Genomic DNA, 27,114 nt, shown 5'->3' with positions numbered 1-27,114 from the left:
TGTTTTCTGTTTGATTTCTCCTCTGATCTTTATTCTTTCTTCTAGTTACTACTTTGTTCCTTTTTCTAGGTGAAGGCTGGTTTGAGACTTTTCCTACTATTGGTGTTTAGTGCTATAAATTTCCCCTAAGTCTTGCTTGTAGGAGTTTACAACCCACCATTTTGACATATTATGTTGTCATTTTTATCCAGAACAACATACTTTCTCATTTCCTCTTGGAACCATGGGTTCTTTAGAAGTGTTATTTAGTTTTCAAATACGTGAGGATTTTCCAGAGATGCTTTGTACAACTTGAATACATTTAAATGCATTAAAACTCCTTTTATAGGGGCGCTCGGTCAGTTAAGCATCTGCCTTCAATTCAGGTCATGATCCCAGGGTCCTGGGATCAAGCCCCTGATTTGGGCTCCTGGCCAGCGGGTAGTCTGCTTCTCCCTCTCTATGCCACACCCCCACTTCTGCTCTCTCTCTCTCATATAAAAAAATAAAATCTTAAAAAACAAAACAAAACAAAACAAAACAAAAAAAGCCTTCTTCTATGGTCAAGGATATGAACTAACTTGGTGAATATACTGTGTGCACTGTAAGAAAATGTATATTCTGACGTTGTTGGGTGAAGTGTTTTATAAGTGTTATTTAGGTCATGTTAGTTGATTGTGATGTTCAAGTATTATACTGTATTGATTTCCTACTTATCCTGTCAGTTATTGGGAGAAACATATTGAAATCTCCAACTCTTATTATGGATGTTTCAATTTCTACTCACAGTTCTGTTTTTGCTTCGTGTATTTTGAAGTTCTGATATTAGGTGCATAAGTGTTTAGACCTGCTACATCTTCTTGATATACTGAACTCACTGTCATTATAAACAGTATTCTTTTTACCTGGGTAGAATTCTTTATCCTCAAATCAACTTTGTCCTTAATTAATACATCTAGTTTTCTTTCAGTTAGTTTAGTTGACATACTACATATTTTCTTACGTATAATTGGGTCTTGACTTTTTAATCCAATCTGACAAGCTCTGCTATTTAATTGGGGGCTTTGAATAATTTATATTAAATGTGATTATTGAGAGAGGTAGGTTTTATCATTTTGTTATTTTTTTATTTGCCTCATCTGCCCCCCCCTTTTTTGGATTATTATTTTTTTATAATACCACTTTATTTCTTTTGTTGGCTTTTAGCTGTTAACTATTTTTTGTTGTTATTTTAGTCACTGCTAAAGGGTTTATAGTGTACACCTTTAACTTATCTACAGTCTACTTCAAGTAACATTAGATCAAACTTATATAAGAATCTACTTTGTATATTTCCAGTATTCTTCTCCCAACCTGTGTTATTGCCATGCATTTCATTTTTACATGTTATAACCCCCATACTACATTGTTATTTTTGTTTAAAGTCAATTATCTTTTTAAAAAAAGATACTATTTTTATATTTATAATTTTATAATATTACTTTTAAAAAGATATTATTATTGCACATAAGAAAATATAAGCACATTAAAAAGTACCAATCTTTATTCATAGGTATTTTTAAAACTATTCCTATGTGACTTCAACATTATTATTAGTACAAGTCAGATTACCCAAATTTAAACTTTTTCTTCCATTTATCTGATCTTCTAAGTAAAGTCATAAATGTTGCAGCTGTTTTTAAAAATGAAAGAGAAAGATTATTAAATTACTTAGGGCTGTAATCTAAATGTTTAGTGAAACCTGGCCGAAGGAATTCAGAGGCTGGTTCCCTGACAATAGAGGTTCATCACTTCCCTGGGACAGACGGAAACGTGTTTTTTTCCCTCCTTCCACAACTCCAGAGGGCATATTTTGAACTACATAAAGTTAGAAATAGAGACTTTGACTCATTGGCTCTCACATCTGTATAAATTTTTTATCTAAAAAAATATTAGAGTTAAAAATGCCAACTTGGATGGCCTTGACCATTCCACTAGAAATAATCTGATACATGTGAGGAATTAATGACATCTGCCAAGCTGTCTGCTAACTCCCCCTTTTATTTCAACCTCCTTAACTCTTTACTTCATCTTTTTGCCCTATAATCACCTCTTCTGTACTCTTCCCTCCTTCCCTGGAAAGGCACTGTAGAAAAATGGCAAAGAACCTAAGCTGTAGTTAGAGTCAGACAGAGTTTAAGTCCCAGCTCCTTCATTTACCATTCTATAATCTCAGAAAGTTATTTTGCCTTCCTAGAACTTACTTTCTTCATCTGTAATAGGAAAACAGTAATGGTACTTGATTATAGGGCTGCTAGATAGATTAAATCAAACAATATAGGCAAAACTCCTTGCCCATAGTAAGTGGTCAAAGGTCATCCATTATTATTTCTTTATTTCATTCTGGGATTTTTAAAAGTAGGCTTATCAATCTACTTGTCTCAGACTTTCAGCAATTACCTTTTAAAGATATTTAAATAATAAGAAAAACAGGGCATCTATTACCAAGGTAGTTTGCATCATTTCACTATGTAGATCCATTTAGTATCACTTCCCTTCTGCCTAAAGGATTTCATTTGTTGTAGTGCAGGTTGGTAATGAATTCATTCAGCTATTGTATCTCTGAAAAAGCCTTTATTTCACATCAATTTTGAAAGATTTCATTAGGCAGAAATCTAGGCTGACAGTTTCTTTCAGTAAAGATATTGCTGTACTATATTCTTATTTGCATCATTTCTGGCTAGAAATATACTGTCATCCTTTTTTTGTTCTTCCTGTGGATGTCTTTTTTTTTTCTTTGACTACATTTAAGATTTTCTCTTTATCACAGATTTTGAACAGTTTGAATATGAAGTGCCTTGGTGCAATCTTCATGCTGGGGTTTATGGAGATTCTGAATCTGTTTATAGCTTTCATCATAGTTGGAAAACTTTCAGCCATTATTATATTATTTTTTCCATCAGGCCTTCTTTCTCTTCTCCTTTAGGGACTCAAATTTCATGTATATTAGGTCACTTGAAATTATCCTACAACTCAAACATGTTCTGTTCATTTTTAAAGTATTTCCCTTTCTTTGTGTGTTTCATTTTGAATCATTTATACTGGTTTGTCTTCCAGTTTACAAGTGCTTCCTTCTGCAAAGTTTAATCTGCCACTAATCCCATCCCATCTATTTTTCATCTGACATCAGAGTCTCCACCTTTAGAAGTTCATTGTGTTCCTACTTAACTTTTGTACATACGGATTACAGTTACAACTATTATAAAAAATGTACTTATCTGTTGATTCTAACCTCTGTATCAGTTTGGACTCAGTTTAAATGATTTTTCTTCTCATTATGGGTCTTGTTTTCCCGCTTCATTGCATGCCTTGAAATTTTTCACTGGATGCTGAGTACGTTAATAAACATTTTTGCGTTTGCTTAGGAATGAAGTTAAATTATTTGAAAACTTGGAAGTTTCATACTTTTGGGTCTAGCTTTTAAGATTTGTTAGACTGGCCCAGAGCAATGCTCAGTCCTGGTCTAATTAATTATTCCTCGCTCCTGGAACAGGTTGTTGTGTGTACTCCACCTATGTCCCATGAATCTTGAGGTTTTCCAGCCTGGTTTGTGGGAACAGGGACTATTTTTGGCCCTGCTGACAAGTACTGTTTCCTCTAATTCTTTGGTGTGGTTGTTCTCCACTCAGGAAGTGTCCTCCCATACCTGTACTTGTCGAGTACTCTACTGAATACTTGAAGGGGACCCTCTGCAGGTCTTTGAGGTTCTCTCTCTGTGCTGTTTTCCCTCTCTATTACCCTGTTCTGTTAACTCTACTTGCCTCAGTTTTCCTAAACTTTTCAGCAACATCTACTGAATCCAGGGAGTCTACCATGCTCTAACCTGGCTTCCCGTATCTTGCACCATAGCCCAGAAACCCTCTCAAGGTAGTTAGCTGAGCAACCACAAGGCTCACCTCACCTTATTTCCATGTCTCAGGGATATCATTATTTGATGTCTGGTGTCTTAAAAATTTTTTGTTTCACAAATTTTGTCCATTTTTTGTTTGTCATGGGCTGGAGGGTAAATCCCATCCCTGTTATTCCTTCTTGACTAGAAGTCTAAGTTTCACTAGCTTATTATGTTTATTTCCCTGTACTGAACCATTGTAAATGGCATCTCAGTTCAATCATCCCTGATGGATTGGGGTCAAATCTTACAAGGTTATGAAGGCTGACTCTTTAGATTGTTTCTGTGTGGGTCTTTTCACTAACTGCCTTAAAGGCAGTCATTCTTCTGTTTAAAAAGCACATTTCAAAGAAACAGTACTAAGGCTAAGGAATTTTAATGCTATGGGGAAGAATGTCTAGAAGTTGTGCAGCTAAGTAAGTCACAAAGTGATTTTCATTCTACAGATTTTCTATAAGAAGGATTTTTCTTCTTTTATAACTTTTGCAAATGAAAAGAACATTCATGGGAGGAGCAAGGAGATACTGAATGTGGAGGCAGGAAAAAGGAAGAACAGCAGAACTTGAGAAGGGATTGAAAATAAAACTTTCTAAGAAAAATCACAGAAACCAAAAATCTGATACATTTACACAGCAGACTTTGTCTTTTATTTATTTTAGAAAATAGTCTTTTCTTTCTTCCTACACAAAAATCCAGTGTTTACTTAACTAATATGCTAGGGTGAAATATTAGGCAAAGCAGATAGCTGGAAGCATGATTATCCCTTAATAAATATGAAAACAAAACATGGCAAGTTCTTGCAAGTGTAAGATAGTCAAGATGATTCCCATAGCATAGATTTTTATACCTGTAGCCCATGGGCTTTATTTGGCCTGCAGACATGTTGTATATGGCCTATGGAGTAATGGCCACACCATGTTTTACAAAAGTGTTATTTGGCGGCCAATATTAATAAACTGGTAGATTTCATGAATTGGAGAGATTTCATATAAAAATATTGGGGAAAGACAGATGGTAGCACACAAGGTAGGTAGCAGATGTCACCTTTAGTTAGAGTCAGCCTTTTAGTTCACTACAGTGTCAGTGTCCATCATTCACTACTGTTTTCCCCCATCACTCAACCACCCCTGGCCCTCTCAGCATTTTAGGTATTTAAACTAGTGACACCTGATTGAGAGTATGTATGACAATATCCCAACAAATGTACCCAATTTTTTTTTAACTTAGAAAACAAACATATAAAAGCATCACTATAACATCTTTTTTTTGGGGGGGGGGTAAGAGGAGATGGGATTTTTAGAAAGATAACATTGAAAAGAGTACTTATTTCCTACCAATCGTAGGAAAGCTGCACCTGGGGCACGTTTTAAACTGTAGATTCCTGGTGGTGTAGGAGGTAACCCAAAATGTTTATTTTTAACTAATTCACAGGTAATTCAGATACAGCTCACATTTGGAAGCCACAACCTATCTTCTGCCTATGTTTCAAAAAGTACACATAAAAGGAAGCATAATTACCAACAGTTAAAACAATGTTATTAGAAAATTGTGCTCTGGCACACTTTTTCTCATAATGCACTTTATTTAAACAGGAAAAATGTGAACTTTAGGTATACAGTAAGAGTAACTCTGTATTTAGTTTTCAGTATTCACTTCAACCAAGAAAACTAGAAAAGCAAGCATTTTTTTTAAAAAAGGTGCTATATATCAAGTTTCTGTATGTCAAAAATTTCTTTTTTAGGAGGCATTTCTTTGCACCTCAGTGCTTTATAAGAGAACTGAAATAAGGGTCCAAGTTCCCCTTCCAACTGTAAAATGATCCAACTTCAGCTGTACCCAATATTTGTCAACCTCAGTTAAAAGAAGAATTTTAACTTAAAACTGTACTATTACTGATAAGACATTCAAGTTTGCTTTTACTAAAACAGATTTTTAATTACTAATAAAAGAATGGGATTAACAGGTCAAAAGTATGAGAAATGTTCGACTAACAGTAAAAAAGAAAAGCAGAAAAATTAAGTGTACTATTATATTAAAAATGAAAACTTTATTTGTAAAAATTCTCTTCAAAATCAAATAAATTTTTAGCATATTAAAATGGTACATGTTTCACATTAAGGAAGACTAAAACATCAGTATGGCACATCATTCATTACTATTTCTTCCTGGCTTTGGAGACATTACTGAAAATGAAAGAAACAGAAGAGCAATCCAAGGAAGGGACCTGGAGATAGGAATAGAAAGATGACTTACTTTCTAATTGCTGTACCTTCCAGTCTTGTACACTATATATGTATTACCTATTCTAAAAAATAAAAAAGTAGTCTTTATGTGTTATAATTAAATTAAAGCTTGTACAACACATCTCGTTCATAGGGCAACAAAACTATTTACTTAACAAAAGAACTACATGATCACTGAAACTATTTGCATGAGAACAGTATACAACTCTTAAGTGCAAAAAAAAAAAAAAGTAGAAAAAAAATGTGAAAGCAGTTAAGGAGAGGGTTAATAAGTGACTTTCTGTCTCAAAAAATGTTAGGATACAAATTCCACTTCTCTAAATAAAAGTGAGTGCCAACCAGCTATGTTGTGAATGAATTTTAAAACCACATGATAAACTAAAACCTAGAAACTTTTGGAGTTCTCCTATCAGATACTTTTTACAGCACCACATACAAAGCATGCAGGGCAGGGCTACTGAAAGAGCTGATTCAAAGGAGAAGAAAAGAAACTTTGTTAACAGTCACCAACAGTTTGGGGCTCTGTAAATAACAGCTGTCAACCAAACCAAAGGACAATTTTTAAATGAACTAAGAATGGAATGGAGAGTGGGTCAAAGTATTCTTAATTACAATACCTCAATAAGATCATTACTTCTAACCCTGAGCTAAAAGTTATAAATGATTCTCACTATTAAAATGTAAACAGGCTTAAGGGACCAGACTGACGAGATTCACAATGCTGGTTCTCCCACTTAACTGTCTGTACTACTTTGGGCAAATCTCTACCTCAGCTTCTTTACCTGTAAAAATGAGGATAACAGTAGTATCCACCTTAAGGCTGCTTTGAGAATTAAATATTTACTACATTAAACAGTACACTTTATAAATGTGTGTATTATCATTATTACCTAAACATTCTTGTAAAACAATAACCCAGCCTCAAAGTACATCTTCTAGTTGTCTAAGTCACTGGCTAAGAGAATTCGATGCATTATAAGTAAGCCTCCTCTATATTAAAAAAAAAAAAATCAGGTAAAATATAATGTTTCTCAACAGAAAAATTCTGTATGTCATGAACTCTTCAAAATCTACTCTTCCCCTTACATAACACCATTTAGAACATTTTTGTTTCTTTCTGATCTCTTCTAAAATTAAAGTTTTCCTATTTGTATTTACCCAAAGAATATTAAAAATACTAATTTAAAGGGATACATGCCCTCTGATGTTTATTAGCAGCATTATCTACAATAGACAAATTCTGGAAACTGCCCAAGAGTCCACCAACTGATGAATGAATAAAGAATATGTGTGATACACACATACTCAGGAATATTATTCAGCCGTAAAAAAGAATGAACTCTTGTCATCTGCAACAACATGGATGGAGCTAGAGAGTATAATGCTAAGTGAATTAAGTCAGAGAAAGACAAACAGAATATTATTTCACTCGTATGTGGAATTTAAGTAATAATAACAACAACAAAAAAACAAACAAAAACAAAAACCAAAACCAAGTGGATGGGAAAAGAGAGAGGCAAACCAAGAAACAGACTCTTAATTATAGAGAACAAACTCATGGCTACCAGGGTGGAGGTGGATAAAGGATGGGCTGAATGGGTGATGGGGATTAAGGAGGGTACTTGTGATGAGCAGCAGGTGTTGTATGGAAGTGTTGAATCACGGTATTATACCTCTGAAACTAATACAACACTATATGTTAACTAACTGGAATTTATTTATTTATTTAAGATTTTATTTATTTATTTGGCAGGCAGAGATCACAAGTAGGCAAGATGCAGGCAGATAGAGAGGGGAAGCAGGCTCCCCGCTGAGCAGAGAGCCCAATGTGGGACTCGATCCCAGGACCCTGAGATCATGACCTGAGCTGAACGCAGAGCCTTTAGCCCACTGAGCCACCCAGGTGGGTGCCCCACTAACTAGAATTTAAATAAAAACTTTAAAAAACACGAAAATAAATTAAAACCATATTTATCTCCAAAAAAATATATTTTATTTTAGATTATTTAAAGATTTATTATGTTAAATACACTTTAAGACAATTTTTAATAATTTTAAATATATAAGACTAACTTCTCTGCTTTCATTTAATGAACAATACATACTATCCAATTAAATTATGTAAGAAAAAAATTAAAGTTTTTATGAAAAATAAAACAAAATAAAAACTATGGTTATAATCATGCTTTACTAAGTTTTACCTTTTTTCTATTTAACATATTTCCACATTATAAACAAACAACCTCTTTAAACCTAAATTTTTGAGGATCACAAAATTCCATTGTAAGGATTTAGAATAATTCATTTCTCCTGTCAGCTACTATATTGTTTCCAATTTTACACCATTATGAATAATGCAGTGATGAACATTTAAACGTTTTTTAAAGATTTTCAAAAGGGTACTTTATTATCTTTATTTTACTCAACAGTTTATAGAAACTTGACTGCTAAGAAGACCACAGGTTAGGAGAAGGAGACCTTGAGGGAAAAAAAGCTGAAAGGAAAATACACTACCATTCCAAGAACGACTTTTGAAAAGCTCGTGAACAATTTCAAAAACTTAGATTCCAGCCTAGATTATGGAGTTCTTTTACACATTTTCTATGCAAACTGAGGTAATTTCTTCCCTCTCTTTGATACTGTTCATTTTAAAAGATATTAGTCACACAAGAAGCTATGTATGGTTAACATCATTAACTTTGGAGTCAAACAGATTCAAAATCCCCGCTCCACAACCTACTAGCAAGTTGTGTGACCTATGACCACTCATTAAGTCTCTCTAAGCCTTAGTTTTCTCATCTATAATTTAAGATAATAGCATCCACTGCACAGGATTGTTGTAAAGATAAATAATATTCTATGTGTCCAATTCTTAAAATAGTGTCTAGCACATAGTAAATACACAAACAGCATCATATCACTTACTGTTTCCAATATTCAATGTTTTGGTCGTCTCAAAGACATCATAAATATGTGTGGTCTGTGTATAAATTATCAGCTTAATCTACAGATTATGATGGCACAGATAAATATTTACAAACTGATATATTACATAGTTTTTAAAATATTATTCAGTCTAAAAAGCTAATTGTCAAAATATAGAGATATGAAAAGCTCCGGCACCTGGAAGGCTCAGTTGGTTGAGCAACTGCCTTTGGCTCAGGTAATGATCCTGGAGTCCCAGGATCGAGTCCCATATTGGGCTCCCTGAGTCTGCTTCTCCCTCTGATCTCTCCCCTCTCACACTCTCTCTCTTTCATTCTCTCTCTCCCTCTCAAAATAAATAAATAAAATCTTAAAAAAAAAAAAAAAGAAAATCTCTGTAAAATCCCTCATTTTTTAAAGATTAAATAATAGTTTTAATGGAATCGTAAGAAGTGAATTCCATCATTGAAACAATTTCTCTTCTTGGGGTGCGTGGGTGGCTCAGTTGGTTAAGACTCTGCCTTGGGCTTGGGTCATGATCTCAGAGTCCTGGGATAGAGCCCCGTGTTGGGCTCCTGGCTCAGCAGGAGTCTCCTTCTCCCTTGTCCCTCTGCTTGTGCTTTTTCTCTCACTATCTCTCTCTCAAATAAATAAAATCTTAAAAAAAAAAAAAAGAAATTATTTCTCTTCCAACAGAATAAATTAAGTCTTTTTTTTCACATGATTAAAGGTCAAATATATTTAAAAGAATGCTAAGTGAATTAGGAGTAATTTATAAGCTAGAGTAACATTAATTCTCCTGTTTTTTTTTTTTTCCTTATAGCTATTTGGTAATAAAAAAGCAGTAGAAAAGGAAAGTGCACCAGCTACCATCATGTATACTTTATTACTTTTTTAAGATTTTATTTCTTTATTTGACAGAGAGATAGAAAGGACCAGAGAGCACAAGCTAGGGTGGTGGTGGGGAGGGGATGGCCAAGGGAGAAGGAGACTCCTGATTCCAAGATCCTCAGATCATGACCTGAGCCAAAGGCAGCTACTTAACCCACCAAGCCACCCAGATGCCCCTTATGTACACTTTATTAATTCTTTAGTCCACCTGGCCAGCTGAGACATATTTTGAGAGTCCTATACAGAATTTTGTTATTACTTAATAATCAACTAAGTGACTTAGGCAATCAACTATGTGTAAATAGCCTAGAGGTTTAGCATTATATTGTTTTAGAAATTAAAGAATAAAGCAAGTCCTGAGTTGGTAAAATACTAAATGTGTTTTAAAATTATACTTCCTACATCACATTTGCTATAGCAGATAAAGTATTTATCTAAATTACAAATGGAAAGAAGGGCTTATTACAAACTTTTTAGGATTTGCTGTCTGCCAAGTATAATGCTAACTTTTAAGAGGATTAAAAAAATTTTGTAGCAAAAGCAATTTACAGACAACATCCCCAATTATTTTTAAGTTTTGAATCCTACAGATAACTATAATCATAATAATTAAGTATAAAAGCTGACAGGAAAGTCACATTAGTGGCAAATAAATAACCTTACAAAGGCAGAACATTAAACAACAGGATGTGATTTTTATTTTAAATACCCTTTCTGAATTTATAGTTTAGATAGCTCACTTTAAATATAATTCCTAATCTCAGAATAAGTGAACCAAACTAATTTATGTACAAAGAATTTCCAATTGAACATCAAACATACTTTAGAGTCAAGATCCTTTGTCAGCTTGTCTTGTTAAAGTGGCAGATAGCAACAAATGATAAATATCTTTCAATGAATAGCTGACAAAACTCAGTAAGAACTGAGAAAAATTACTTCCCATTTGACCCAATGCTCGCAGCCTCAGTGAGGTTTCCTCGTTATGCTAAGCTTCTTATTTTATTTGACCGTCACAGACTGCAATAATCCTTATACTTACTGTTCATTTTCTGCAGACATAGATTAGGGCCGTCACTGTTCAAATTATTACTGTGCTTATTCATTGTTTTCTAATAGCTAATGGTTTCCTATCCACATTTTTTTAAACCTAGGTTTTAAGTTTTTTGGTTTTATTTTTATTTCAACATTTCCTTTCCTTTTATTTTTCCTTTTATTTTATTTTATTTCCTTTTATTTTTCAACATTTCTCAAAACACAGAAAAAAGTTCTGAACAGAGTCACAAATACTTTATAGCCATGTAATTCGTTTAGACAAAAACCAAATGACATACAAGACAAAAATAAATTTATGTTACTTATAAAACATTTCTAATTGTTGCTATTTTAACTGTAGTCAAACAATCCTGTCGGTATTTCTTTTTCTACCAATTTCCGTACTTTTCACATATTCAAAGGGATATGGCAGATTTCCTCACTTTATTTCCTTTAAAATTTCAACCATTTTAGTCTTAACATGACCTATATGTAGCTACCATGTCTAAAAAGATCTTACATAGGGGCACCTGGATGGGACAGTCAGTTAGATACCCAACTCTTGGCTTTGGCTCAGGTTGCAATCTCGAGCTATGAGATCAAGGTGCATTAGGCTCCTTGCTTAGTGCAGTGTCTGCTTGAAATTCTATCTCCCTCTCCACCCCTCATCTAAAACAAATAAATACATCTTTAAAAACCAATAAGAAGAATAAATAAAATAAATAAAACATTTACATAAAAAACAAACTGATAATCAAGGCATAGCAAATGACCTAACCAAGACAATATATACTAGAGAGGCTGAAATTTGGGTGATAAGGAGATAAATCATGTGTTAAATATCAAGTGGCAAGTCAATAAAACCAAGTTCCCTTCCATCCCCCCCAAAACCTAGCATATGGTCTATAATTTATCTATGCATACTATAGTAAAAATCCGCTAAACTAGAAACAAATGGAGATCAGGCGTTAGGAATTCTGCCAAAAACAATAAATGAATCCCCAATATCTATTCTCCTTGATTCGTTTTGGGAGAGTCAGCAAGAAACTAGAATTCCTAGCTTCCATAGCAAGTAGGGAAGGCCGGTATAAATAGAAGTCACTAGGTAAGTCTTTCAAGAAAACTTTTTGAAAGGATCAGATTTACCTGGAAGGCACACCCTGTTTTGCCATTTTTCCCATTTCTTTCATATTCTGCCTGCCTGTAAAGACAACATATTTTGAACAGAATGCTGGCAGTCATTTTGTGACCACAGGCCATCTTGAGGAGGAAAGCCATGCATCAAGGAGATAGAAAAGTAGAGGTCTGAGTTCACTACCAGTCTTGAAACTGTCATACTTGCTCTGGAGTACTGTGCTTGAATTTTGTGATATGTTAGAGAAAAATATATCCCTAAACCCTCCTACACTGTTAGTGGGAATGCAAGCTGGTGCAACCACTCTGGAAAACAGCATGCAGGATCCTCATAAAATTGAAAATAAAGCTACCCTATGACCCAGCAATTGCACTACTGGGTATTAACCCTAAAGATACAAATGTAGTGATCCAAAAGGGCACATGCACCTGAATGTTTATAGCAGCAATGTCCACAATAGCCAAACTATGGAAAGAACCTAGAGGTCCATCAACAGATGAATGGATTAAGAAGATGTGGTATATATATACAATGGAATACTATGTAGACATTGAAAGAAATGACATCTTGCCATTTGTGATGACGTGGATGGAACTAGAGGGTATCATGCTTAGCGAAATAAGTGAATTGGAGAAAGACAACTATCACATGATCTCCCTGATATGAGGAAGTCGAGAAGAAACATGGGGGATTTGGGGGTAGGAAAAGAATAAATGAAACAAGATGGGATCAGGAGGGAGCCAACCATAAGAGACTCTTAATCTCACAAAACAAACTGAGGGTTGCCGGAGGGAGGGGGGTAGGGAGAGGGTGGTATGAACATTGGGGAGGGTATGTGCTACGGTGAGTGCTGTAGAGTGTGTAAACCTGGCGATTCACAGACCTGTACCTTTGGGGCTAATAATACACTATATGTTAATAAAAGAAAAGAAAAGAAAAGAAAAATATACCCCTAGCTTCTTTAGGCCATTGAACCTTGTACACTGTATTTAGGTCTCTTGTACTAGCAATTTCTAATTGGAAAAAGTGGAACCAACAATTCATTGCATTAGTCTTGGATAGGGCAAGCACAAAGAATATCCCAGGCAACATTTCTCAAATCAGCACTCCTATTATGAGAGATGTTAAGAGATGTACTATGATTTCTGTAGTTACTGACAAATAAATAAAAAATTATATATATATATATATACACACACACAATCTGGGAGATTAATGAGGTTTATTAGCGTATTGAAGATTCTAAGCGTGTTCACAGTATTAGTTAAGAAATGTGCCCAAACATACATTCTAAACAATTTTAGCTTTTATGCTATACAACACTCCCAGGAATACAGCAACCTAAGATTTACAAATATTAGGTAATAGCTCTGTGTGTTTGTGAGATTATGAACATGTATTTTAACATATATTATAAACATGTATTTAAATATACTAGAATTTATATACCAGAGAGTGTTGTATTTCAAAATAGATACTTTAGAAGGATACATATGTTTGTCCTCAAACATAATATCAGAAACATTTCTGGGGCTCTTTTTTAAAATTACATTGAGAGTCATATTTTAAAAATCATTCCTTTTACTTTATAAGCATTTTTCATTTTAATTCAAGTTTAATGTTTAATTCCTCTTAAAATACTCACCTTTCTAAAACAATAACAAAGCTTTAATTGAATCAAACCTACTTTCAAAGGTATACTGCCAAAAAGGAGATTAAAAAAAAACATGTTATATGTTTCAAAAGTAACTCCAAAACAGGAGATGTAATATTCTAAAAATGAGTACTGTGAAGAGAATGACATTTATTTTTACAAGTCCCACTAAGTGTATAAAAATCACATATATCAGTCAGTGCAGGATAAGTGAAAGAAACGTGTAACCCAAGGAACAAAATAATGCCATAAACTGAAACAAAAAAGTACATTAAAGTTCATATATTACATTTACCTGTGTTTAAAAAAAAAACTGTTATAAATCAGAGTATACCAAAAATAATAATAGGTAGTATTTATTAAATACTTAGTTTGCATTAGGCACTACTTGAAGTGCTTATGTATATTAACTCATTTGGTCCTTTAAAAATTCCATAAAGGGGCACCTGGGTGGCTCAGTGGGTTAAAGCATCTGCATTAGGCTCAGGTCATGATCTCAGGGTCCTGGGAATGAGCCCCGCATCAAGCTTTCTGATCAGCGGGGAGCCTGCTTCCTCTCTCTCTCTCTCTGCCTGCCTCTCTGCCTACTTGTGATCTCTGTCAAATAAATAAATAAAATCTTAAAATAAATAAATAAAATTTTTTGAAAAATCCATAAAAAGGGGCACCTGGGTGGCTCATTTGGTTGAGCAACTGCCTTGGCTCAGATCATGATCCTGGAATCCCAGGATCGAGTCCTTCATCGGGCTCCCTGCTCAGTGGGGAGTCTGCTTCTCTCTCCGACCCTCCCCACTCTGGTGCACGCTCTCTCTCTCTCATATAAACAAAATCTTAAAAAAAAAAAAATTCTGGGGCACCTGGGTGGCTCAGTGGGTTAAGCCTCTGCCTTCAGCTCAGGTCATGATCCCAGGGTCCTGGGATCGAGCCCCACATCTGGTTCTCTGCTCAGCAGGGAGCCTGCTACCCCACCCCACCCCGCCTGCCTACTTGTGATCTCTGTCAAATAAATAAATAAAATATTTTTTTAAAAGTCCTATGAGAGGCTTGATCATTATCTTCATTTTGCAGATGAGGAAATTAAAGTACACTGAGGTTAAGAAACTTGCACAAGCTAAAGCATACTCAGAAATCAAAACCCAAGAAGACCAGCTCCATTCTCTATGCTCTAAATACCATGCTATTCTGTCTCTCTAAATCAAGCAGGTGTGGTCAACACCATGCACAGCTGGATCTAAAAACAATTGCATCTAAAAACAATTCATATATACTCAGATAGGTACACATGTGTTCATAAAGTTTTACAAGACAGTTTTACATGTTGTTTAATTTAATCTTCACAGCTGTTCTATGTCAGTGTATCCTGTCAATAGATGGACTTAGTTGGCATGAATTCAAGTAATTAAAGCTCTGTGGTCATAGATTATTCCACTTATCTGCTGTCTTAGAAATGTGTCCTTTCTGTGCCTTGCGGAGGGTCTGGCAGAGAAAAGGGATTCAGTGTATATTTACTGAATAAAGAACAACTAAAAAGGGAGCTGGACATCAGAATGTGGTCAGATCGGTCCTGATTCATCAATACAACTATTATAAAAACACTTAGCTAGCTTGGCTCATCAACAGTGATTCTTTAGTATCCATTTAGGTGGAAGAACAGTATCACTCATTTTTCAATTAAATCTTAGTATCTCAATATAATCATAAAATTCCTTTGAAGTCAGAAGTCTTGATGTACTAACATAAACACTAAGACTTAGATGTATACTTAAAAAATGACTCAGGATGGTCTTCATTTACACTATGAGTATGATATATTCTGTGGCCACATTAGAACATTTTCTTTTATTTAAAGATTAAAGGAAATTCCTATTAAACTTTAATAATGGAGAATATAGTCTAGATTTTTCATTGTAAGGATTGTATCATATGAATGTTGGAAGGTATATTAGCTTGAATTATAACTAAAGTAACAGTATTGCTGGGTACTATGTAATAACATAGTTCCGTTTTGCTATTCATTTGTATACACCTCAAAGCAGTGCTAGAATTTCGAAGTTCTGATTGAAGTGAACTGAATGATACATATCTACAATTTAGTTTTATCTATTTTAGTTTTGATAATTGATCATTTCTGAACTAAAGTTTCTATTCTACTATATATATATACATAGAGAGAGAGATACATATATTTTAATTATTAGCATTTTGTTTTTTTTGTTTTACAACACTTATTCTAGCTTTCATGAAGTACAGCTATTTTAGCTTTGGCAGATTTTCACATAATACTTAAAAAATTAAGATATGTTATATTTGATAGACTGCCTGACACTTATACCTTAAACTAAGTATAGATACTAGAAGGATGAATTATACTATGTTCAAATAACTCCATAAAATTACATCTCAGCATAAGTCAAGAATATGAAAAATACTGAAGAGGGAATAAATCGAAACCTTTCAACGAGGGAAATTCCTGTACCAAAGTACTGATTTTTTACTTCAAAACTGAATTGTATTATGTTCTCCAGAAGAGATATCTGACTACACTAAGACTTAGAATGATCAATCATCTCTTAACAGTTTAAATGTTTATTTTAAAATGATACTTTTCTAGAAAAACTGCGTTAAGTAATACTTAGTAGTGCTGGGAGAAACTAAATTTCTTAAAAGGGTTCCCTAATTTTAAAAACGTCCCAGGCTCTATCTCTTTTTCAAAAAACTCCAAGAAGAAACAAATGGAAAACACCAACTTTGAATATTTCTACCACATTCTCAAGTTATATAATCATTCTAACATTAAGTTATTCTACAAGAAAGTTTCATTTTTCCCTCACAGACTACATTAGAGCTAAGTGGAAAAGCATCAAAACATGAAAACAATATTGTATACAAAACATTCCATCAGGCATCCTTTCAACAAAATAGCTCTCCTTGTCCTGGAGGCAACTTGTGTGATCTGAATAGGTTTAAAAAAAAAAAAAAAAAAAAAAAAGCATGTATTTATGTAAAAGGAAATGTACCATCCATCAATAGGAAAAAAAAAAAAGAATACTTTCAATTGAAAATAATTTGTTTCCATTTCTACTCAGAGCATGCTAAACCAATAAAGAAAACTGATATTTTAGGGGTTTGCAGGGGGTGGTATACAAATGAGATGGGTTGCACACATGGTGTATAGTTTCTTCTAAGCTGTGCATCAGTAGTTAACAAGTGGTAAACACCAATAAAATTCATTGACACAGTGTTAGCTTCCAACCACCTCAAATTGTTTAGGAATCTCATTTTTTGTTGAAGGGGATGCTTTCCTTTGTGGGAAAAAATAAAGTCTCCCACGCATCTGTATGTTCATGTTAAAACTAATACGATGGCTTTCTGTTGGAAAATTTGATCATAACATGTGACAACTAAGCGTTTCTATAGGAAAACAAACAAAAAACAAAATCAGCTTAACCAGATAGAAAAACCTAGAATCAAATTCCAACACTTGAATTGAAATGATGACTTTCTCTGTTTCCCAACTTGAAACTGCTGGAGTACATGAGGGCAATGAAGTCACTGGTAAGATTTAGGGCATACTCATGCAAATAATACACACAAGTACATTGAAGTTCCACCTCTCAGTTAACTTTGAAAAGGAAAACCTTATAACTAAGTATAGCAGATTGAGAAAGGATGTAATATAAGCACCAAATACGTGGTATTCCTCTGCATTAGAAAAAAAGTATCAAAAGTAATACTGTATTTTAAATTATAAATCTGAAGGAAATGAATACACACTTCAGATGACGAGAAAATGGAATATAAATTTCAAAACCTCTGGGTAGTGTATCAACTATGCTACAATTAAAAACTAAAATTAAAAAAAAAGAACCTTCAGGTAATACAGAATTTTGTGATTATAGAAATTTTCCATATCTGAGCTGTCTGATAGAGCAGTTACAAGCCATAAGTGGCTACTGAGCACCTCAAATATGGTTAGCGGAAACGAAAACTTGAATCTTAAATTGCGTTTAATTAAATTAATGTAAATTTTTTCACATGTATCTGGGACTGTAACATTGGACAGTGCAGCACTAAAGAAGTAGAGAGAAGTATTTGTACCTTAAGTTCTGATTCAAATAGTAAAAGTCTTGTACATGGGCATATACCTAGGTGTTTCTGAGACAGTTTTTTTTTTTTTTAAATTCTTGTGACGTATAAAGAGAAAAGGACTATGACACAACATAAAAATGATGCTGCATTTGTGGGGACAAATTTTCTATACTCATTTTCTAGAGAGGACTAGAATATTGGTTTACAAGTTGGCTCCAAGTTGTAATTTTCTTAGGGGGCTTCCAAAAATACGGATGCCTGGGTCTCATCCCCCCACTTTCTGGTTTAATTGGTTTGGGTTGGGTCCTAGGCACAAAAAATTTTAAAGCTACCCTGGTGATTCTAACATGCAGCCAGAGTTGAGTACTACTAAACTAGAAAGAAAATGAGAAAATGTTTATTAGGCATAGATGCAGTATGCAACTTAAGACATTTCTTTGCTGGTAGGCAAAGAGGGCCTTTGACAACCCAAATTTATGTCAAAACACCTGAGGGTTAAAGACGAGCTACACATTCTAAACATTCAGAAGTGACTTGGGTTATACAATCATAAATTTTTATCAGTGAATAGTATTCAATTATGTAAAAGATTAGAAACAAAAGAAATAAACGAAATATTGAGTGTCAATTTGCCTTTGCCACTTTCATGTATATTTTATTTCATCCTCAACCTAACTTGGGAGGTAGATATTACTAATTTGCTTAACGATGTGGAAAGTAGATTTAAAGATATTCTCTAGGATTGGACATATGTTTGTCAAACAGTAAAGTCCACACTCCACAGTAGAAGGATTCTCTCTGGGGAAGTTTATTTCAGTAAAATTTTACACTGGAATCAAACAACAAAAAGGAAAAGAGGAAGAAAGAAAAAGGAGGATTCAGTGGTGGAACACAGGATATAAGGCAAACACACTAAAACAGGTACTTTAACCAGTCTGGGTCCTGCATTATCCAGGTATCTGATAGCAAACCCTGGGAAAAACAGGTTTGTCTGTGGTTCAAATCTACACCAGCCTCTACACCAGACCATTTAGGAGTAGCTGCCTTTTATCCTAGGAACTTAAACCATTGGTCTCCTACTGCCTCATAAACTATTTGGTAGAGTCACACATTCTTCGGACAGGATAGAACAAGATGCTTATTCACAGCTAGCTGCCTGACACTAAACAGGGATAAGATAGGGGTTTTAAAGAGTTTTTCATTTTACCCCCTCCACTTAAAGGATTATTGGAACTCCCCACAGAGCATGTTATAGACCACAGTTTTGATACGGTATATTTACACTGAGCATAGAACTTTTATTTTAACCTAGGCCATGAAAGTCTTACATGAATTTACTCATTAAAAGCCATCTATTAAAAATTCAGTTCCTGAGTTGTTCAACCCATTTTAATTTTCAATTTAAGGGAGAAAGTTTCTCAGAGAAAAAAAAAAAAGGTAAACCCAGAGCAACAAACCCCGCACACCCTACATATCAGGACTAATCCTTCTACCCTGAGACTCAGTGTCTTTTCTCCTTTTTTAGGCTCCCACTCTGTAAAGTGACATTAACACAATGGTGTTACATTTAGTTACATCTGAGGTTAGAAAGAATATCTTCAGTCCATGATCTAATTAATGGCACAGACTTCTCCCAAAGCATATTCCAAAATAAGAATACATTGATAGAATTAACTCCTAAATGCACTGGCTTAGGGTATGGTAGTGTTTCATTTCAATTTCAAATGGTATTTATTACTATTTAATTATACTACCAAAAAAAGTTTCATAATTCAAAATTAAAAACTCTTGTCAAAAAAGAGGAAGCAGCAGCAGTAGCTTATCCCCCCACTAGCCCTTTTCTCCCCAGTATGTTTGAGGACCTGAAAAAAAAAATACTAAGTTGATATAAGAAAAGCTATGATGTTTCCCCATCCAATCCTTAGCCGATTAAAAGTGGACTAAAACAAGGATTAGACCTGTTTTTTCTTAATAATAAATAATACATAAACTCCATTTTTTAAAAGAATGATACCTATTATCTACACAGAAACAACTGATTAGCCAATTCTCGCATTTACTTCCTGCATTGGAGGCAGGCCTCCAGAAAAAGACAATGTAAGTTCTACAACTTTTGATCCCTATTATAGTGCCAAAATTCATCCTTTAAATTGGCATTCGTTTTAACAGTTTGTGTATGTGTTACTTGTGACACGAAAAGTTATATATAAATATTTTTGGATGTTAGTAATCACCCTCCAAAAACTAAGTAGGCTTTACATGCAGTAAACATTTGGTGGCACAAATGTAAATTCAAAAGGCAAACCTAAAAAAATGGCAAAAGTCGTAATTCTCTAATTGTAAAAGTGAAAGTTACTACAAATTAATCTTTCCTTTCTTAATAAGTAACCATAGATATTTTTCTAGCCTTAATTCCAGCTTCCATCCTACCTTCTCCCCCACACATACTCCCACAAAGCCCCTAGAACATCAAAGTTAGAACACAATGTTGTTATGAAAAAGTAGAATACGTTTAGGATTGGTTAACAGAGCAGTTAGTTTGCCTGTGTATGCAATCAGTGAACCAATACAAGCACAGACTTAATAAAAAATACTAATGATATTAAAAGGAGAAATCATATTTATCAAAGCACCACCACAGGCAAGCAGTAAGCATGATGCAAGTTTTCACTTTGATCCTGCTAACCCAGTCATCACGAATTTGGGAGAATACCAACCCTTGTTTCCAAAATACAGCGACTTTTCTCTATTTTCCAATCCTTAGCAAAACTCTACAGACGTAAATTTTTAAGTCCTGCTCATTAGTTACCAGTGCCCTTCATCCCGCAGATTAGTTGTCCTACATTTTGTTTAGGTCTCCGCCTTGAAAACAAACCCGATTGCCCCATTTTCTGAGAGGTACACTCAGCTCCGGGCAGCTCCCTATGAAGTCACCGCGTTTGTTGTTTCAAAGATGCAATTAAACGAACATGACACAAGGCCGTCGAAGAGATTAGTTGGAAGTGTGTGGAGGTGTCAGTCACATATGTGGAAGACCCATGAAAACTGTATGGCTACAAATCTATTTTAGTTGTTTCTCCCCATTCCCCCTTCTCCAATATATTCACAACATCGGGCAATTAAACTTGGTGAGAACTTACTCGACTTTAGCAAGGTTTAGCTTTCCAGCTTTCTGTCCTTCGAACCCAGCAACGAGCAAAGGCGGGGTGGGGGTGGGGGTGGGGGTGGGGGACTTACCCCAGGCACCGAGAAGAAAAGCAATAAAAGAGCTTGCATCAGGCAGCGTCTCTCCCTCTGCCCCTCTTCCTCCCTTCCCACCCCCTCTTCTCTAAGCCCTTACATATACACATTCTTCTGGGCGGCCTCTCACCACAGCATGTCCACAGTCATTTACAGAAATTAGAAACAGACTCCGGGATCCCTTCCCGTAGCACGCACAGCGCAGAGCTGTGCTAGCAGGATGGGGCGATGTCACTCCCTGCTACCTCGCCATCTCTTACTCCCCCTCTGGGGTTTCCTTCCCAAGAATCCGGCCTTCCTCCACGGAGAAGGCGCGGGGAAATTCACAGTGAAATTCCCAATTCACCACGAAATTCCGTCTCCTCCTTCCCCACCCAGCACCTCAGCGCGAAAACCAAAGAGAAGTTCCCTCCCCACCAGGGCCACAGAGGAGTTGGTTTCAGGGGCCAGAGCAGGAGCTGGGAGAGGAGAGGGAGCGTGGTGTACTTGGTTTTGCACTTCTGCGTGTCCACCCCAGAGCCCAGGGCTGCTCTCGTCCTTACCCGCTCGTCCGGAGACCGGTGCTGCTACTGGAGCGCGAGGCGCGGGCTGAGGGGACGCGGCGTCGGGGCGGGCCGCCGGCAGCAGCCTCGGGCGTCGAGAGCCACCACCTCTTCTCCGCCGAGCGGCTGCGGGCGTGGGCCGAAGGAGCTGAAGAAGGAGCCTGGGGAGGGGGAGAAGAGGAGCAGCATCTCCTCCTCCTCCACGCCTCGGAAACGCCCCTCCAGCGGCGACCCCCGCCGACCGCCTGACCCCCGAGCGCTGGAGTTCCCCGTCCGCCCTCCCGGGCTCTGCGCGCCTCCCAGAGCGACGCCCAGACTCTCCTCAGCCGGGCGGCTCAACTCCTGCGGCCGGCTCCGAGAGCTGCCGAGCGGGCTGAGGCGGACCGGGGACCGAGGGACTGCCGCGCGCCAGCGAGACCGTCTCGAGGGGCCGTGATCATGGTGCGTGACCCTCGCCGCACCGCCGCCGCCGGAGCCACTAGTTCCCAGCACCGGCTCCACCTCAGGCACCCGCGCCGGCCCCGCCCCCGTTCCTGTCACTCAAAAGCCTTCCCGGGCTTCAGGAGGACAGCAATGGGCGCCCGGGCGCTCCCCTCCGCCTCATTGGCCCTCCGGGCCTCCCGTTCCGCCCCCTCCCTAGGGACGAGGTCGCCGGGGAGACCGGCGCCCCGGTTCCCATGACAACCGGTGCCCAGGGCCTGGCTTTTCGTGTTCGGGCTAACTAGACGCTCAGGTTGGTCGCGGGGCAGCGAAGTTCCTATCCCCTGCAGTGCGGACTCCTAATTTCAGGCCACGTTGAGAACGCGGCGGACCGCCCCCACGCTTCCAGCCTCAGAAACAGAACTTTATGGCCCTAGGGAGAGCGAGGGAGGGTGAAAAATGTCTAACTGCTTGCTCTTCCCCTGTGAGTCTAAGTAACCCCTCCCCCCCCCTTGTCCTCCCTGGCCTCCAGCCTTGTTTCCATATTCTCACCCGGCGGATTTGGGCTTTCAAAGGGTGAGGAGAAGAGGGAAGAGAGAGAAAGGGCGAGAAAGAGCAGGGCTGTGCCAGCTCCCGGCAGCAATATAGCAACTTGGAAATGGCGAGGTCAACGAAAACAGCTCGGTGAGTTTTCCCACACTTGTAAAGTGATCTTCAAAGGTGTGCTGGCAGCGCTTGGTCAACCCCAGATGCCCTCGGGGAAACGCAAATACTCATATTTTTTGAAAAAAGGATGTAAATTCTTCTGTTAAAATTCCCCTGAAACTAAGATGATCCTCAAGTTAAAAAAAAAAAATTAAGTAAAAGATTTGACGTAATCGAATGAAATAAAGAATACCCATTTTTCCATATAGCGCTACCCATTGCCACTTGGCAAATTTATGTCCTAGCAGCTATCCCCCTCCTGCACACAGAAAGATTTGGCTTTCCAAGATCAACAAGAAAGTCTTCCCGGATTCACGAGCAAACTGTGTCTTGTCATTTGAGTTTCAAAAGTTTGAATTTACTCCCAGAGGATAAGGTAAACTGGTCCACTCTGGACAGGTAGTTCTGGGCTGACGGTGTTGAGTCCTAGGTGAATCTAAACTTCATGGCTGCTCCAAAATGGAGAGATCTGAGGTAAAATTAAAACTGCAATCCTGGGTTCCCTAGCCCCTGAGGCGGTTGTACATGTATGATGAATGAGGGAATTAATAGTAATGATTTACCTTTGGCGAGCACTTGACTTTTCATTATCTCATTTACTAAATGAATAACTGTGATGGATGTGTTTAGTCAAATATGCCTTGCAAGTATGCGCTGAATGTAATTACTCACACTGCTAAATACAATGGAAAATGCACAGCAGAATCTTAAGATAAGGCCCTTGCCCTCAGGGAGCGAACCACAGAGCCTAAGAAAGAAAAGTAGCATTCTTGAAACAATTTGAGATTATGGCTAGAATGTGCAGCCAAACTGTGCATGAGCACAGTAGCAGATGAAAGAAAGTCTGTGGTAGGTTGAATGGGCCGGATTAGCCATATTAAGGAGCTGGGCTCTGAAGAAGGGTAGGTAGGTGGTGGGATGAACGAAGCACAGATGAGGAAAGACAGACAATCCAAGGAAACATTGAACCAGGTGCAACAGCAGGAAGAGAGAGTGGTGATAGCAAATAATAGTAAGAAGACCAGCCCAGCTGAACTAGAGAGAGAAGGATTGGAGTTGGAGCCCCCATTTTCTGAAATAGGAGTTTTTGGGTGTTCTGGTTCACGTATGAGAGAGCTGAGGTCGAACATGTGCCACTGTTTGTCACTGCAAGAAAGTTCATATATTTATTAGAAAGAAAAGCAAATCCATAATACTTGGAATAGCTTGCAAATTCAAGTCAAAAAAAAGAAAGTATGAAGAATACAGTGTTGATAGTGTTGGAAATTTTTTCAAAAGTAGACAAACCAGTGTTGTGAGTATTGGGTTCCCCCCCCCCATTAAGGCCATTTCAGGTGGTTACCCTCAAGGCTTTTTCACCAGTAATCCTTCTGTTCTGTATGAGGTAAAAAATTGGTTTTAAAATAAATGGCTATGATGCTAAAACCTGATGAAGAGTATAAAAAGTACACAATAGAGAAATCTACAAGTTAATCTCCTTTTGGATATAATGTAAAATTAAAATACATACTTAAGATACACTTAGACCCCAGAAGTATGTTAAAACTGCTATGGCAAAATCAAGAGAATTATGCCAGGTATATAAGAATGAATCAGTAATAGAAAACTTACTCTTTCTGTTGGCTATATTAATATGTCAAGGAAGAAAAAAAAACTATGAGTGTTTCAGTTGATGATGAAATGGATTTTGTAAAATCCAACACCATTCCTTAATAAATACTTTTAAAGAACTTAGGATACATAATTTAACAATATATATTTTATACCCAATCCAGAAGCTTCCTTTATAATGAAACAATTATTCTCATTAAACATGGCAAGAATGCTCATCATCATACCATGAAAGGATATAATAGCCAATCCAGTGAGACATGGACTAGAAATACAAAATTAAATACTGAACATAAGTTAGGATTGTCATTTACTTGCAAAAAGTATGAAAACTCCAAGGATCACTTGAAAAACTTTTACAAGCAATGAAAGGTGAGTTAAGGTAACCAGTTTTAAAAATAAACATACAAAAAAAAATAAACATACAAAATGTAGAGCTTTCCAATGTACAAATTGTAACCAATTAGAACATATACCATTAAAAAAAAATCCTATTTATAATGACCACAGTGAAATAGCTAGAAATGAGTACTAAAAGAAATTAATAAAACTTACTTTAAAAATGAATTTATGAGACAAAAATGTTTGAATAAGTAAGAGATAGGGGCACCTGGGTAGCTCTCTTGGTTGAGCATCTGACTCTGATCCTCAGCTCAGGTTATGAGTTCAAGCCCTGTGTTGGGTCCACTCTGGGTATGAACTTACTAAAGAAAGAAAAGAAGGAAAAAAAAAAAAAGAAAGAAAGAAAGAGAAAGAATAAACAAATAAATGAATAAATAAAATCTTTTAAAAAATGCATTTATCTAGTTATATGGCAATATTTATACCAACTACTATTTCTACTACTACTATTTCTACTACTAGAATTAGAATTAGAGTAAATGTTTTTATTTAAAATGAAATGAAAATGAAATGTTTTTATTTAAAATGTTTACAACATGTGCCTGTCACTTTCGTTATAGAAAGTCTAGGGTGTTAAGAAGACAAACTGCCAGCTATAAAATAAATAAGTCATGTAGATGTAATGTACACAGTCAAACTGCGATTAATAATACTGCTCAGCAGAGAGCCTGCTTCCCTCTCTCTCTGCCTGCCTCTCCATCTACTTGTGATTTCTCTCTGTCAAATAAATAAATAAAATCTTAAAAAAATAATAATAATACTGTATTGTATATTTGAGAATTGCTGAGAGTAGATCTTAAAAGTTTTCATCACAAGAAAAAAACTTTTTTGTAAATTAATGAAATTGAAACGAAATAAGAAATTCAGTTCCTCATTCCCGCTAGACACAAGTGGCTAGACACAAGTGGCTGCTGAATGGAAGAGCACAGATACAGAGCATTTCCATTATCCCTAGAAGTCCTTTTGGACAATACTACCTTAGAGGCTAGCATAGCTGATTTTTCTCTTAAAGACTAAATAAAAATGATTTCTCTTTTGCCAGTTTCTATAAACAAACAAAAGGTCAACAGATTATCACTACAAACATAAAGAATCTAAATAGCTGGCCTTAACACATATTTAATTGGGCTCCCAAGTAGCTCATGGACCTCAGAGCACTCATCACTTAGAGACCAACCTTGCATCACACTCTAAGTTAGGAACATTTTACGTGGGGCCCATGGATCGCCCCGTAATGCACTCCTTGAGATTGTATTTCAGGTATGTGTGTTTGTGCAGTTATCTAGGGAAAGCATCTGTACATTTCAACACATTCAAAAAGGGGTTTATATCTTTCCAAAAGGTTGAGATTGTGTGCTTTAAATGCCAATGGTTTAAAAATACCTCTTTACCTCAAAGATTGAAATGAATTCTAAGCTAATCTAAGTCTGTAAATAGCCCTGTTTTCCCAGCTGGCTTCTTGTGTTCATCTCAATATGAAATATTTGTATTCAGGCTTGTACCAACTATGTTCGTGTTTTTCCTCCTTTAAGCCCAGAAACACATTCCCCCCCAACTTTTTTTTTTTTTTTTTTGCTTACAGAGTAAGAACTGCGATGGGAACTTTGCCCAGGGGAGAAGCAGAAACAAGATAAGTAATCCACCAAAACATGAGCAGGTAATTGGAGCACAAAGTCTGGCAGTGCTTAAGGAAGACTTGGTGAGATGGTACTGACACTTCCAAGCGAACCAAGAATTGGCTGGGGAAAAAATGCAGCAATGGGAACCAGATTGGACTACAATTACCCTCAGGTCCATTGAATAAACAGGTTGTTTTCTTTTGGTGGTAGCTGAACTCTAGAATGTGAGAATTCCCCTAGGATGTAGAGTTACATGACAGCAATGGCACAGATAACTCTAAATGTTGGGAGGCAGCCTGGTAGTTCAGTAAATGAAAGAGCACAGCATTTGCACTCAAAAGACCCATGTGCAAATCTTGACAAGTCACTTTTCTTCTTTGAATGTCATTTCCTCATTCATAAAGTGAAGGAAATAAGAATAGCTGATATGTCTCACACAGAATAGCATGTAATGTTCTTTCAGTATTCAACAGGATTATGTGAAATCTGTGTGTGGAAACTGTAAAGTGCTATTTAAGAAAATCAAAGAACAATAAGAAAAAAGGTATGCAGATTTTTGGTATTAGTTCTAAACTTACTGAGAAAAAAATTTTTTTTAAATAGTGTCTTTCATTCTGACAAGAAACTTTAAAAAATATCTATCAGGTACCAGGGCTCACTAGTCCCATGAAAGGTTAAGTCAGAAAAAATTGATTGTGG

General features: G+C 36.5%; 2 protein-coding genes across 12 annotated transcripts in view; one reads left to right on the top strand and one right to left on the bottom strand.

Annotated features, from left to right (window-relative positions):
• The window catches only part of PTPN13 (protein tyrosine phosphatase non-receptor type 13), a 213,244-nt gene extending 191,492 nt beyond the window's left edge, over positions 1 to 21,752 (bottom strand). For all 10 annotated transcript variants that reach the window (XM_032332798.1, XM_032332800.1, XM_032332799.1 and 7 more), the window contains exon 1: positions 21,659 to 21,752. The gene's annotated coding sequence lies outside the window, so the exon portion shown is untranslated. The remainder of the gene's footprint in view (positions 1 to 21,658) is intronic.
• A 591-nt stretch (positions 21,753 to 22,343) lies between these two features.
• The window catches only part of MAPK10 (mitogen-activated protein kinase 10), a 585,543-nt gene continuing 580,772 nt past the window's right edge, over positions 22,344 to 27,114 (top strand). Inside the window, exons 1-2 of one of the 2 annotated variants that reach the window (XM_032332787.1) lie at positions 22,344 to 22,762; positions 26,379 to 26,453. The gene's annotated coding sequence lies outside the window, so the exon portion shown is untranslated. The remainder of the gene's footprint in view (positions 22,763 to 26,378; positions 26,454 to 27,114) is intronic. The other variant, XM_032332788.1, reaches the window with a different exon arrangement.

The sequence above is a fragment of the Mustela erminea genome, chromosome 2, assembly GCF_009829155.1.
Source record: "Mustela erminea isolate mMusErm1 chromosome 2, mMusErm1.Pri, whole genome shotgun sequence".
Taxonomy (NCBI): Eukaryota; Metazoa; Chordata; class Mammalia; order Carnivora; family Mustelidae; genus Mustela; species Mustela erminea.
The sequence above is the reverse complement of the archived record's forward strand: the minus strand, read 5'-3'. Positions and strand labels throughout refer to the sequence as shown.